This window comes from Rhododendron vialii, chromosome 7a (assembly GCF_030253575.1).
Source record: "Rhododendron vialii isolate Sample 1 chromosome 7a, ASM3025357v1".
NCBI classification, from domain to species: Eukaryota; Viridiplantae; Streptophyta; class Magnoliopsida; order Ericales; family Ericaceae; genus Rhododendron; species Rhododendron vialii.
The window spans coordinates 32,807,890-32,823,609 of record NC_080563.1 but is presented as its reverse complement, the minus strand read 5'-3'; the positions used below and the strand labels follow the sequence as shown (position 1 = coordinate 32,823,609).

Sequence of the window (15,720 nt, the reverse complement as noted above, 5' to 3'; positions counted from 1 at the left end):
TCCTATTGAGGTGACTTCAGGGTTTATTGCACAGGTTTTGAATTACTGCCAACCACCCGCAAATGACGTGAACTATCCAGATGAGGAGTATGTGGCAGACGAGGCCATTGTTCAGGAATTGTACAAAAATCCTAGGGAGGCGAGTCTCCCTCATGTGCCAGGAAAGTTCAAGGATGTTTATCGGCTTGTCAATCAACTAGTGCACCACAATTTCAATCCAAGGGGGATGGAGAACAAGCCAGATAGTTACGAGGGGGGACGATTCACGCGTTCATGAATCCAAATGTGGTGTGTGATTGGGCGAAGGTCATTTTTCAGGAGATGATCGATTTCAAAGCCAAGGCCCCAACCAATTCTAGGCTGCCTTTCCCATGTTTGGTGACCGTTATTTGTTTGGCTCAAAAGGTCCCCGCTTCAAAGTTTTCGGAGCGTGAGAAGCTCAATCCGGGGGATATTAATAGTTCCATACTCACTCGGAGCATCTCTCAGTCCCGACCAGTTACTGCTGCTGCCCCACGTGGGGCGTACTTGACTACTCTGCCACCGAAGGGTGCAAAGTCGGCTACTTGGAATAAATTGCATTTTTGCCAAGGGGTGGCCACTATGGGATGCCTGAAGAAACTTAAGAAGGAGACCCGAGCCAATGCAAGGAGGCAGCGGAAGATAGATCACAAGTTAGACTGGGTTCTGAGTCGAAGAGTGGTGCAAGCCAGTGAGCAGTATGTACCACCGCCAAAGGAGCCTGATGAGGATAGCGATGATTTTTCTGGGGAAGAACCTGTGTTTGTGGATGATGAGTAGGGTTGGTGGAGTAGTTTGAAATCCCTCTACTTGGTCGGGGTGCTTGGTGGTTGACAGCCCACCTCTTATCTTTTATTTTGTTGTTTTTAATCTAGTTTAGTTTAACTCTAACTTAATAGTTTAACAAGTTTTTGTTGAGGCTGGCATGTGGCCTATGACTTGGTAGTTGGAGTTGGAGGCGGCCAAGGGTAGTTGAACCAAGCTAGTATATGGCCGCCACCCCATTTTGCTAACCGTTTTTTGATTAAACCAAGATCGATATATGCTATGAAGCCCTTAGTAGATCTTTAATATGCCTTGATTCTATTTCGATTTATTGCTTGATAGTTAGCATATTTAATTTGTGGCATGTTTTCTTTCGGCAATCAAATTTCAATCGTTTAGTTGTAAGTTCTGGTTAATGGTGCTCTCCACTTAAAAGGCATGGTATTTTTGTTCCCCGTGCCTAATTCGAGCACCTTTCTGGTGGGATTTGGTTACTCTGAATGGAATTGGTTAAGTTATAGCTTCGTATCCGTCTTTTGTCTTTTGACGCTCATTTTGGATACTTGATTATAACTTGCTCAATATTTAGTTGATCGTTCAATTGTCGGCTGCGAGTTGTTTTGGAATAATTAAGTTATTTTAACTCTTGCCAACTAGTTGCAGTTTGAGTAGGTGCTAAGTAGTTTTATCGAAAGGATTGTCAACTTTTCTTTCTTTCCTTTAAGTTTTGATTTTGTTGCTAGGGGCTAGCAACGTTCAAGTTGGGGGGTGTGATAAGCACCTAAGATTGCTTGATCGTGGTGCTTAAGTCCGTTAGTTAGAAGTGTTTTTAGTTATTATTTGTCGCTTTTATTCAATATTGCTCGTAAGGTAGTTTGTTAAGTGTTTCAGGCAAAACGCCCTTAAAAGGCGTATTTTGATTGCAAAGCCAACCCCTAAGTTAGTTCAAGTATCATCGCCCAGTGGAACTTGTGCCAAAGTGACCAAAGAACGAAGGCGAGAAGCGTCGGGCAAGCCAGTGGTCGTCGGGTGTCAAGTTCTGGAGGCTAGCTTTCCTTTCTAAAGATAAGCTCTGCGTATCGATACGGATTAAGGGCCGTATCGATACGTGTTGGTTAATTGGGCAGGCAGAGAGTTCCGTATCGATACGCCCATAAACCGTATTGATACGGGTGCGTTACGAGGAAATTGGTCTTCTCAGCTTAGCGATGTGGTATTGATACTTTGCATAATCTGTATCGATACGGGGAGCTCTCGGCCAGATATTTTGTTACTTTTTGGACTTTTCATTTATGGAATACTTGCCTTTAATAGTATGTTTCCTAGATATTTGATGAGAGAGAAACCCATTGTGTATAAATAGGGGCTTCATCTCTCTCTCTTTGGACCTAGCTCATTATTAACTTTAGTTTTTCCTCCATTAATGTTCTTTTAAGCTTTTCAAGAGTAATTTCCATAGAACTCAAGTAAGTTTGTTCTCGTTTGTTAATTTTTCGTTAATTAAAGTTGTTCGTACGACTTGGATCCTTTATAATATCAAGTTTGTTTTCATTTTTATCGGTTAAAAATCATGTCTCGCCTAAGTTAAATTGAGAACCGGTAACATCCTTTGTCAAGGGTTAGACGATCCCTAGACTTGCCTCCCTTTAGTTAGTTAAGCGTTTTCCTAGTTTTTTGCCTTGGCAATTTTCACCGTTTCAAGCATCACCAAGTTGGCCGTCTTGAATGCTGCATTCTACCATTTAAAACCTATAATCCGATTAAGCGATCTTGCGAATTCCCTGTGGTACGATCCCGGTCTTACCGGTTTATTATGCTACCGACGACCTAGCCCTACGCTTGGGGTTTTTCTCAACCTTATTTGAAGGCGAGATTTGAAGGCTAAGCACAGCCCAGTGGCTACGTGAGGTGCCACGTGGATCATTGTTGCTACCTTAAACAATGTAAGGCAAACTACATAATCTTACTACTCTACGTAGATGATATGCTTAAAACGGGATCCTATTTGTGCGAAATAAACAAGTTGAACCAACAATTGGCAGCAGAGTTTGTTATGAAAGATCTGGGTGCAGCAAAGCAGATACTTGGGTTGAGGATCAGCAAGGACATAACTCAAGGGGTCTTGAAGTTGAGTACGACAAGCTGAGTAAATTGAACGAGTTCTGAAAAGGTTCAATACGTAGAATGCCAAGGCAGTTGGCTCACCTCTGGGAAGTCAGCTTAGACTTTCTGACATGTAGTCTCCAAAGACAGATGTTGAGAAGGAGCACATGGCCAAGGTACCGAATGCCTCGGCCATCAATAGTCTGATGTATGCGATGGTCTACACACGGCCAAACATCGCGCATGCCGTGGGAGTTGTGAACAGGTTTGCAAGCAATCCGGGGAAACAATATTGGGAAGCTTTCAAATGGTTACAGAGGTACCTCCGCGGGTCCGCGGATTGCTTGACCGATTCCTAGACCTAAAATAATGGGTTGCCTCAAGCGTAGGGCTGAGACCGATGTAGCACAATACCCGGTAAGACCGGAGTCGAATCCACTAAGGACGGTGAAGTGTGTGCTGTGGAACCTCGGGTTGTAGTATTAAAATAGCTCTTAGGTAGCCACCCCTTGTCTTTTAGTTGATTAATTAACTAATACTAATAGATAACTTACTCAAACGATTAAAAAGAAAGGCACGGTCGTAAGGAATCTAGCGCTCGCTACCCAATCAGAATCCGCTCGCTTTTCAAGATTCTAAAAAAAATGGTTAAATTTAGGGAGAATTGGAAACTCCAAAAGATGCGAATCCTAAGGTTGCCGGTCCCGTACATAGCGGCGAACAGGTTTTGGTCTCCTGTTCTCGCTCACATGAGCCCTGGCAATGCCTCAGATTCGTCCAACGGACGTAGTTTTCACCAACTAAATTATTTAATTAAATTAATGTGCAAAAAATTATGGGACGAATCCTAATTGAGTCGCGGCGCATCTTTATCCAGCGTCCAAATATCAAAAAAACTACTCACTCATTATTAAAAATAAAAGGAAAGAAGCCCTAGAAATAATCATGCTTCTATTAATCGGGATATAAAATAAACACAGGATCTAAGTTAAACAAGAATTAACAAACTTTAATTAAAAAATAGAAATTAAAATTAATTACTGAAGTGCGAGTACTTGAACAAAATTCCAAAACTTTAATGGAAAAAGCTCTGAAAGAAAAATAAACGTAAGTAAAAAAAAAACTGCTACTAATGTTTCGAAACGGGTCCTGATGATGTGCGCAGCTCTCGCTCCTTGTGTCCACTGTCGTCCGTGGGAAACAGTGATGCTATCAAGAGATGCGCAGCTTTTTTTCTTTTCTTCCGTCCGAATCAACCTAATTTCCCAAGTTTTTCTTTTTTCCCAAAAAGCTGCTGCTGCCCAAGTCATCATCCATACCTTAAATAGGGTATAAAGATGCTGGCGCTTTAATTACACAAAAACTCCCTCAGCTATGTATAATAACAGTTCACAAAATCAACTTTAAAGCACTTTGCACTTTTAACCCCAAACTTTCTTGTACTTCTGTTTTTATCCAAACTTCTTGAAAATAAGCTCGAGCAACCTATAAACACAAAAGAACAGAAATAAATATCAATTAACCAAAATGAATGACTAATAAATGTAGTTTGGAGGGCTAAAATATGTATATTTTGGCACTTATCACGGATGTACCGCTGTGTTTTGGGAGAGCAAATTTGGTGGTGAGAGGATGTGGATGCAGATTTCACGAGTGATCATGATACGAGGCGAAGCACCACAGGATATGTCTACACTTTGGGATCAACAGTAGTGAGTTGGGTCTTGCGTCTGCAGAAGTTGGTAACTTTGTCCACAACAAAAGCTGAGTATGTAGCAGTCACGGAGGCCGCTAAAAAGATGATTTGGTTGAAGGCTTCTTTGGGTGAACAATGTTCTTTTCAATGACAGCTAGAGTGCTATACAACTTACAAAAAATCCAGTGTTTCATGCCAGAACGAAGTACATCGATTTGAGGTACCATTTCATCTGCTCGCTTTTGGAAGAAGGGGAACTGTTATTAGAGAAGATTTTAGGGAGCCAAAATCCCATGGACGTGTTGACAAAGTCGGTCACCATTGAGAAACTGAAGTTGTGCTCAACTTCAGTTGGCCTTCACGAGTGAGGAGTTGGAGGGCCGGAGTCACACCAGAAGGAGTGAAGTTCACTACGTCCACTATTGATTGAGGTTATTAATAATTGGTTTGCTTTTGTTATCTTCAAGTAGGAGATTGTTGGGAGGCAGACAACTTTCAGCAACGGAGTTCTGTGACCCGCATTAAGGTTTCCGCAGAAGGCTTTCCGCGGCTGGTGGTCCACAACAGGATCACGCAGCAGGAGGGGTCTCGCGATAGGAGGGGTCCCACGGTAAGGGTGTCCCGTGGCGGGATCTCACGCCTAGGAGGGGCTCACGAACTAAGTCGGTTGGAGGGTTCGAGCTGTCACTTAGAATATCAGTTGTTGTATTCATTTATTTTTTGATGTTGTACAGAGAGATCCTAGAGAGAGTGTGTGTGTAAGAGAAAACTTTTCTTAGAGAGGAAAGAGAAGACTTGTAGTTTTTAGTTTTCTTTGTTCATAGTGAACTAGTGTGGGTCCCAGGGACGTAGGCAAGTTGCCGAACCTCATATATTTGCGTGTTCTATTTTTTCTGTTCCTCTTTCTCTTTCTTTTTCTCTGTTTTATTTTCTGTGATGATAGTATCCCAAGACCTGAGTGATTTGTTCGTTGTGAGTCTAAGAGCGCGGCTTCGATTTTCCAACATACATAACATGGTAAAAATACTATGGTTCTATCATACCACAAACGTCTCCTACAAATTGTGTTAAAATATATTTTCAAGAAAATTAATATCATTCATGTGTTTCTGTGAAACTGCAGTATCAGTACAGTAAGCAAGAATGTTAGACAGATATACTATTGGGAATTCCCTTGCTAGTGAGCCCATCTTGACTAGTACGTAGGACACAATAGAGGGTAAGGGGTGATGGTGTCTTTTTTGGTTGTTAGGGTCTTTGTCAGTTCCTGACCAACGCTTTGGGTAGCTTTGGAGATTAATAAATTTTCATAATCATTTGTTCTTGTCCTTTTAATATTTGTAATTTTTTGGAGATTAATAAAATTTCTTTTGCCAATCAAAAAATATATAGAGATTTTAAGGCATCTTAACTAGCCCAACCCTTTTCCTCTATTTCCCATCAGTGTTCATCTCAACAATCTCGTCCTTAATCGAAACCAAGTCCAACGGTTTGTGTACATATTTACATACTAGTTAGTTTGTGCTGATAATTAGAGTTTTGATTTAAGAATTCAAAGTAGAATTGGCCCTCTTCGATTTCTTACTTGTGATGGCAGATTATCTAGACTTAATAAGTTGAGCTTCATAATTTCATTTTTGTTGTTCTGGACTGAGATCTATCGAAAGTGATTTCTTTTGATTTGATTCTCTGCGAGTGAAGAAACAACGGACAATAATCAAGATTTAAAGTTCGAAAGTAGCTTCAATTTTATGCTTATTTTGGATTGATTTCATAAAAATTAAAAAAAACACCGAGAAAATATTAGAATTAATTTTCTTGTTAATTATCGTTTTCTTTGGAGAGAGAGAGAGAGAGAGAGAGAGAGAGAGGTGCATAGGTAACTTATCCAAAGAAAAATACTAGGCGACCATACACTACAACAAAAAAGGCTTGTTAGGGCAATCAAAACTGCCTCAATAAGGGACCTGTTGGGGCAGTTTACCTATTGAGGCACCACGCCTTAGTGCTGCGTGTATCGATGCAGCTATAGATGTAATGCGGCACTTATTATGGGGCACGTTATGGAGCCTCTAAATCTCTTTGTTGCTGCACTTTTAAGTGCCATAAGAAGTGTTTGAAGAGGCACAAAAAACTACCACATAAGCATATGTATTAAGGCACTTCACGGAGCTGCTACAACATGTTAATCATGAATGCTTAACCATGATTAATCATTTATAGCGACATTTTGAGGTGCTGCAATAGCTTCATTGATGATGCGCTTGGAACTGCCTCCATAGATTTCTTAACAAGGCACTTTTAACTGCCCCAAAAGAAGTTTTTCTTTTAAAAAAAAAAATTACCAACTAGATGCTAATTCAATCCCATACTACTCGCCAAGCATCCAAAACTGAGAACTCAACTTAACATATAAAATTGCCAATTTACACGTACAAATACTTGGATCGAATTTATAAAATTTATAAATACAAGATCCTGCAAATCCTACTAAATTACAACTAGGCTTAAGAGAATTAGTCGATCAACCATATTTACAAGTTATTGAAGCTAAAAAATATAACGCGCAAAATCCTCTCCGCCATTTTTCCGCATCCACGGGTGGCATCAGTATCCAAGATTCAAGACTCATGCACAAAGTACACTGCCTATCTCATTGTTCCTGCAGGTGAGGAATCCAACTTTCTTTCACGCTGAGAGCAAGATGCAGTGTACCGTGCATTGTAGTGATCTTCAAAGACATCTAGAGTATTCAAACGAGCACCACAACCCACAATTGGACAAAATACTTCCCTGGTCAGACACAAGTTTAAGCAGAGGTTAAAATTTAGAAATTTGTTGTGAAAGCAAATGTTATGTAGGATTCAAGGAAATTCAAAATATGAACATTAAATCTACGAGGAGAAATGTATGCCTCTACGTCATAAAGGAGGAGGAATTAGATCAACCAAGACCGAAAAAAGAGAGGGTAAATAAACAAATTTCTAGAGACTAGGAAGCTCTACCACCGAAGAGAAGCACTATCATCCTTCGCTACCTGAATTGACAAACAATGATATACAATAAGAAACACTCGCTCATATAGAAAAAGAAAATTTAAAGAGTTCTATAATTGTTGCCAAGAATAAAAAAATCAGGAAAACTAAAGACAAAATCAGAAACATGAAGTTCACTATGGAGAGAACCATACCAGAATAAATCTAGTAAACAGTGTAAAGGCCTCGACAACAATACCAATTATACTTGCATCATCATCCCTTCTTTCCTGGCAAGGTCTACACGTATAGTTTCCCCATGAATCAGTAATTGGTTGCAGATACATTGGACGAATAGAACATCACCAGCTCTCTACAACAAACATAGAAGCATAATTACTAATCGCCAAAGAACGTAGGAGTAACCTTCATCTCATCACGATCAGTTCTTTAAGACGTTAATAGCAAAAGACGACGTGACTATATTTCTTATTTTTCGGCCACTGTAGTAACACGAGAAATTGAGTCCCTCGTATAGTTGCACAACCATATTTGACAAGTTCTAGTGACCACGTACCCTCTCCGAAAACAAGTACTAAAAGAACTTTGAATGCATGAAGCATATAATTCTACAGTTTAAGTAAGCTTACAAGTTTACAACCATGGCGTCACCACAAAATAATCACCATTACTTTTCCAACGACACCTTGCTAATTCAAATTGCGACCGCTGCAAAACAAGTACAATATACATTAAGCACTAAAGCAGAAAATACTTGGTGAAAAAAATGGGTATTAGATAGAGGGGGTCAAACAAAGTGGATGAGTAACAAAAGAAAAGTACTTGCGCTAATAATAGAGGAGAACATACTTACGAAAAAACAGGGGAAAACATATATAACAGTTTGCCTCGTAACTCGTAAGGCACCTGCAAAATCAGTAGATCTAATTTTTAACTAATTAATCCAAACGCCAATCGATCAATATCCAAACTAACCCTTAAACACAAAAATTAACAGGAGGACCTAAATTCGAACCTCCATGATAATCGAGATCTAGGGTTTCGTTTGGAAGTGTGACTAGCCTGATTTTACAGCAAATTGAAGAATAGGTGACCGAAATCTCCCAAAATAGAACAGACTCCAGCAGATACGAGTGAGAGAGAGTTACCTCGAAATCGTACACATGAGGCAAGTTGAACCTGTTTTTGGTCGAATCCGAACGAAACGCGCATGAAATCAGAGGGTTTGGTAATTTTGGGGAAGAAATTAGGGCAAAACGAGTCGAGAAGAGAGGAAGGGATGACTTCAGTGGCGGGGCTGCGTTGGTGGTGGTGTGGACTATGGAATTGCGTTGAAAAAAGAGAGAGGGGATCGATTTTGGGGATTTCTCTTCTTTGGGAAGAAAGGAAGTAGTGGGTGGTTCTTGATTTCTTTTTTCGATCCACGTGGTTCCTGACTTCAGCCCGCCATTTGTTTGACGGGAGAGTTTGGAATTCAATTATTTTGGGGGATTACCGTCAAAATAATTAAGCATTCTCATATCACGCCGTACGAACGAATTCTAAATTTAATAAGCTAATTATACTTTAATAATAGTCGATCTGAACCATTAGGATTTTACGTCTCATTGATTTTATCAGAATCACCAAAATTGAAGATTATCATATATCGGCAACTGCCTGATCGGACCACATTTGATGCATCTCAAGGCGTTAAAGTATTAGATTGCAATACCCGACTCTCACCTGAGTCTTTTTTTTCGATCGGAACCGTCCATCTTTTACATATTATGGAGCACATCATTCATACCAGCAAAGAAGTTAATCGAGAGTCGCTAGACACTTAATCAAACAGAAAAACCCATTTTGTTAATGAAACTATGTGTCGATAATGAAGCTTTCTAAACCAGATCGAGACAAATTTTTAAGAGGATGATTTAATCAACAAGGGAAACAAAAACAACGGTCTGGATCATTATAATTGTGTCGCGGTCGAATGGCTACTATACATTCAAGTACAACAGAAGACTTAGTTTGTTAACATTTACATTGAACGTATAAGATTTAAAGGTCATTACCAACTCAATTTATACAGTGGTCAATCTAAACCGTTAGGATTTCACGTCTCACTGATTCCATCATTTTCACCAAAATTGAAGATCATCAAATATTGGCGATCGCCTGATCGGACAACATTTGACGTATCCCGAGGCTTTAAAGTTTTAGATTGCATGACCAGACCCCACAAGAGTCTTTATTTTTCGATCCGAACCATCTATCTTTTATATATTACGGAGTACATTATTCTTACAAAGAATGAAGTTGATCGGGCATCACTACACATTTGATCAGACGATAACTATCATCCAAAAAACAAATTGTCCCAATCAAGGAGCTTGCTGAGGAGCTTTCTAAACCCGATAGAGCCAAATTTTGTCAATAATAATTTAATCAATAAGCACAACGAAATCAACGGCCTCGACTGTTAAAATAGTTTTATCTTATTGAGATCCGCTAAATAGCCATATCGAAGATGATTAAAAACTATATAACATATGATTATTAGATATTGCTCTTGTTTTTTTCCTGTGCGTAGGAAGTCCGACTTCGGGTTTTGGACTTTCAGTTTTAATTTTGTGTAGAGAGGCAAAGATGCCCTATTAGATTGATCAAAAAATGCTGATTTAAAAAAAAAAAAAGTTGGCTACAAAAACGTCGTAGTTTTCTGTCTCCAAGCAAGTGCCCTATTAAACTCAACTTTTCGAGGCACTTTCAACTGCCCTATCAAATTACCATAAAATAATTAAATACGTTAAATTTGGGGCCAAAGCTAACTGTCGCAATAGAGAGAATCAAATGGGGCACTTTAGTAGGTGGTGCCTCATTAATAACTTGATAAGGCAATGTTGGAAAAATGCCCTTTAAAAAGTGCCCCTAAATCTCCATTTTGTTGTAGTGATACTCATTTAGCATTTTCTGTTAACGGAGTTAGAGTTGCACTTTATTCCAAATTCATAAGGAGCTCATTAATTGGTCACGAGTAAAATACAAGGTCATCTACAGTTTGCCCTTTTGATTTTTCTAGAACTATGTTTCAATTGAGAAGAAATAGAGAAAGTGGAAATGTGTATATTAAAATTTGGGGTATGAGCCCTTTAATGATGATGCAAACATGTTAACTAGAAAGCCATTCTCTATAGTTTGATTCGAGGTCTTAGTAGTTATTGAGACAATGATTGGAAGTTTTTCGTTGCTGAAGCTGCAGGAAAACTTGCGCCGTGGATGGGAATTGGAACTGGTTTGGTTGGCATCTTGAAGCTCAAAGCAGGTTTCAGAGTGGATAATAGAATCATCTTCATCACGTTCATCGTGAAGGAGAGGGAAAACGTTCCGACAACGGAGAAAGAAGCATTACAATTTAAGGCTGTGAGGGCTAACGACCACATGGTGCTAGACAATGGCCGCACAACATGTCCTACGCATCTTCGACCCATAGGCCAGGAATTATCCCTAAAAAATATTGATCACAACCGCACCTTTCATAGACTTTGCACAGAATAATAGTATTCTTAAAAAAAAAAAAGTAGTTTTGATCGAAGATAAATGAAAAAATTAAATCAACTACTCATACTTTTTTAGACGGTAAATATGATTTTAAACTTAAACTACCCACTCTTCAATATAACACTTAATTTGTTTTTACATGTATGAATGTCCTATAATATTTTTTTTAACCAAAATAATTTTTAAACTTACAAAATGAACAATTAAGATCAATATTTTTAGACCCTTGTGTTATCGACGAAATCGAGTTTGAAAGGGTCTCCAAACAAAGATAGCATTTAGAGGTGATCTACTCCCTATTTTTTCGAGTACTGAGGGAAACCAATTCCCACAAGAAAAATTCTTTCCAATGGAATAGGGCCTAAATTGACATGTCACCTTGGCGTCATAACGGTATCCCTCTGGATCAGGACTTGTATGTGCCAAGGAGAAATTTGAACAAATGATTTTCGAGGTGGACGGCTCGAATTGCGCACTACACTACATGGCACCCTATCAAACAAATAGAAAAAATGGTTCTCTCTCTCTCTCTCTCTCTCAATTCATTCACAACTATAAATAGTACCTATTCTCCTGTTACTAATCCCATGACTTGGATATCATCTCCTCCTCCTTTTATTACGAATCTACAATGACCCATCACACGATTCTCATCTCTACTCCTCCATTTTATGGAAGCTAAAATAATTGATTATGTGAATGCTGACTCTATCTCCTCCTCCATCCATTGTGCTTGAAATTAGAATAAATTGTTGTCATTGGAGCTAGATCATGACATATTTCATCGGTAATCAACTCGCTCGCTTCTTGAAGAACGAAAAATACGACGAATTCGAGTAAACCTTCTTCCTCTCTGTTTTGTAGGCAAACTAGTGTCTCTCTTCTGTTCTATAGCCAAATCAAGTATTTGGTACCAGTGTTTAAGTATGTTGTCCTCCATAAATAGTATTGTCGCGCGTATAGTAGGATTATAGTGGAAATGTAGATTAAAGTTTTTGGGTATGAACCCTTTAATGATGATGCAAACATGTTCTCATTCTCCTGAATTAACAAGGATTTTTCTTTCGAAAAGTCTAGGATTAGTTGTGTCCGGAATTTTTCATCATCCTGAAACTATGAAACATGATGATGCATCCAATGGGAATTATGTTCTAAAGTCGTGTACGTATCATTGCTGTTTTTATTTCAAAAAGTCCAAGAACACATGTCCAAAACACATCTTTGGAAAGAATTGTGTTCGGAATCGTTGGATACTTAGATGCATGTGGGTCCAAGTGCATCCAACGGTTCCGGAAAATGTTGTGTCTGAAAATGTGTTTTAAAGTTCTGCATAGATATGATTGTTGTTTTTCTTTATATGCTTCGGAAAGCCATTCTCTGTAGTTTGAGTCGAGGTCTTAATACCTATTGGAAAAGCCATTCTTGGATACTTAGATGCATGTGGGTCCAATAACTTCAATTCAACGGTTCCGAACAAAGTTGTGTCCGGAAATGTGTTTTAAATTTGTGCATATATCATTTATTGTTGTTGGACAACAATTGGAGGTTTCTTAGATGCATGTGGGTCCAAGTGCATCCAACGGTTCCGGACAAAATTGTGGCCAAAATTTGTTTTAAAGTTGTTCATATATCATTGTACAATGTTTTCCTTTATATGCTTCGAAAAGCCATTCTGATCAGTAGTTCAGGTTAAGGTCTTAATACTTATTGGAACAATTATTGGAGGAGGTTTCTCTACTTCAGGAAAATTTGTGCCTGAGAGGGCACTTGGAACTCATTTGCCATCTTAATGCTGGTAGCAGATTTTAGAGAGGATGATAGAATTGTATACATCGTCTTTGTGAAGGAGGGGGGAAATGTTCCGAAAATGGAGAAAGAAGCATCCGGCCAGGAAAAGACCATATGGTTTTTTCTTTCCATCATGCTTTACATACCACAACCTCTGGCATTGCACCAAGAAATGAAGCAGCTAGCGCAGCCTTTGAACGGTACAAATTCAACTACGCTTCCTCAGTACACTAAAGCCCTGATTGACTGAGAAACTTGCCTGAAAACTGTCATCATAATAATGGAAAATCTTTGGTGTAATCATGACAGCAACATTCTCTATCCCCTCTTTGGTCAACCTTTTTGCAAGATACATAGCTAAAATCACTTTCCCAATTTCCTTATGGCTTCTTGCCTTATTCATATGTCCTATACTTGCATTCACTACATTGGCTGAAAAGGGCTATGCATGCAATGCAAATTATGACAATTACAAAAACGGGACTCTTCCCTCAACCCATGCAGATTATGGGATGCATGCATGAGGGTGTGACCTCTCTTCTAGATGAAAAAAGTTACCATGTAACACCATTTTATGCCTGCAAGATCAAGGAAATGAAGGAGATCAACTGGGTTGGCTCCATTTCCGCTTGAAAGCACAGAAAATACTAACTTGTCTAATAATTGTTGTTCTATATATATGCATTCTATCTGACACTTGGTTGTGCTTGCAGTTGCGGTGGTCATCTTTTTCCTGTATTATGCTGGTTTGCTAGTTGTCATTTGTGCTCTTTACGCTATTGATGCCATCAAGAAACTAAAGACTTAAACCAACTAGCTTCTTTATGTTGTACCAGCACGCCATTGATGGTGTCATCAGGAATTCGAAGGTAAATCCTTCTTCTATATGCATTGTAACTCGTGACTTTGCTTTCATTCCTTGTTATTCCTTATCTTTTCGTTAGTCCATTAAGTCCAAGGGATTTCCAGGAGCAGATTTGTAAAAATTATATATCAGAGTATTAGCTTTCGGTTTCAATCTGGAAACCAAATACTCAATTAGAGAATACAATAGTTAAAGCCACATTATCTTGAGTGATTAAAATATAGAACAGTAGATTTTTGGAATGCTAAGCCGAGCTCTCGAGCAAAACGTTGAAGCTCCGATGTGTTTTAAAAGAGGAGAGATCGAACCTATTAAGTCCAAGGGATTTCAAGGAGCAGATTTGTAAAAAACAAATTATGACAAAAAGTAGTGGAGGTACTAGAGGAGGGCAATCAAGTCATTCAATAAAAGGTGCAATTAATGTTTTGGCGAGAATAATTTGATTTGGCATTATCAGCTCCCAAATAGTGTTGTCGTTCAATAGGATTTTGTATTTTGATTTTTCTGATAATATGTTTCAAAAAGTCTAGGAACATTTGTGTCTGGAATTTTTCGATCATCCTAAAACATGATGTATCCAACAGGAATTGTGTTCTAAAGTTGTGCATGTATCGGTGGTGTTTTTTTTTTCCGAAAAATCTAGGAACAAAACTCCAAAACACAACTGTGAATACAACTGTGTTCAGAACTGTTGGATACTTAGATGCATGCATCCAACGGTTCCAAAAAAAGTTGTGTCCAGAAATGTATTTTAAAGTTGTGCATATATCATTGTTGTTTTTCTTTATATACTTCAAAAAGTCATTCTCTGTAGTTCAAGTCGAGGTCTCAATACCTATTGGGACAATGATCGGACGTTTCTCTGATTCAAGAAATTTTTAGAAATGCATTTTATTCATACATGATGACCAATTATTCATATAATCTTCCTAACTATTCCGTTGTTTTTTGTTTCGTTGTTTGTTTGGCAATCTGCAAAGGCTTCTGTTGCTGTCAAAGTTGAGGAGAAGATTGCTGAATCAGACTCAATTAAACATTCCACTACTCCAGAAGAGGTATTACAAGAGAAAGTTGAGAAACCAACCGGTCCCTAAAGTGGAGTTTCATCCGAACGAATTGATTCCCGATCAAGATGTTCCTAATTTCTCCAAGTTATCCGTACAACTTGGGGCAATTGCTCAAAGATGGCCTTAAAGAAATTAATGACAATCAACTTAATGTCACATTATTGTACAAAGAAGTCATGAAAATGAGGGACTTCGATGAATTGACATTGCTAAGGGCATTTGACTAATTTAGTCAAAAATGACAAGTATGGAAAGGTGTTTATGGCGAAGATCTCCAGACATTGAATGGAGTTGGTTGAAGGTTTTTGCAAGAAGGATGACGAGAATCAAACGAGCATCTTAAATTCTTCATGGAGTACTGCATTTGAACTGGACTCATTGGAGTGCAGAAGCATCTTGTACTATCTTGGATTGCTTTGTGAATGGATATGGAAGAATGTTATATTTAAGTATCTTGGATTGCTTTTTGTTTTCCTACCAATTTTTTAATCGGCAAAGAAAATTTCACTATCATAAAAGTAAGAAATCAAATCATTACAACAAGAAAAGAAATGCATTGAGAGAGTTTTGAAGATACCAAAACTCTTCTAGCGTTGCTACTCGCAGAACTAGACATATCCCTTAGCCTCTCAACTCTTAATTATATAAAAGATGACATTACGTACAAAAGAACATAAAAAAAATAAAACTACGCATACACACACATGTACACATACACATCCTTGCTTCATTCACAACTATAAATCTTACCTATTCTCATGTTACAAAATCATAAATCAGTTTCCCATGACCTGAATATCATCTTCACTCCTCCTTTTACTAGAAACCACAATGATTGAACCTACAATGATTGATTGCATGAATCTCGACGCTCCT

General features: G+C 38.5%; 2 long non-coding RNA genes across 2 annotated transcripts; one reads left to right on the top strand and one right to left on the bottom strand.

Moving 5' to 3' along the window:
* Nucleotides 1-7,735: 7,735 nt before the first annotated feature.
* Nucleotides 7,736-8,986, bottom strand: LOC131334665 (uncharacterized). Its single transcript, XR_009202229.1, has 3 exons — nt 8,597-8,986; nt 8,435-8,487; nt 7,736-8,289 (listed from the first exon to the last, which is right to left on the bottom strand). It is a non-coding gene; the product is annotated as an uncharacterized LOC131334665 (long non-coding RNA).
* A 2,645-nt stretch (nt 8,987-11,631) lies between these two features.
* LOC131334666 (uncharacterized) lies at nt 11,632-13,516 on the top strand. Its single transcript, XR_009202230.1, has 3 exons — nt 11,632-11,960; nt 12,868-13,112; nt 13,417-13,516. It is a non-coding gene; the product is annotated as an uncharacterized LOC131334666 (long non-coding RNA).
* Nucleotides 13,517-15,720: the final 2,204 nt, after the last annotated feature.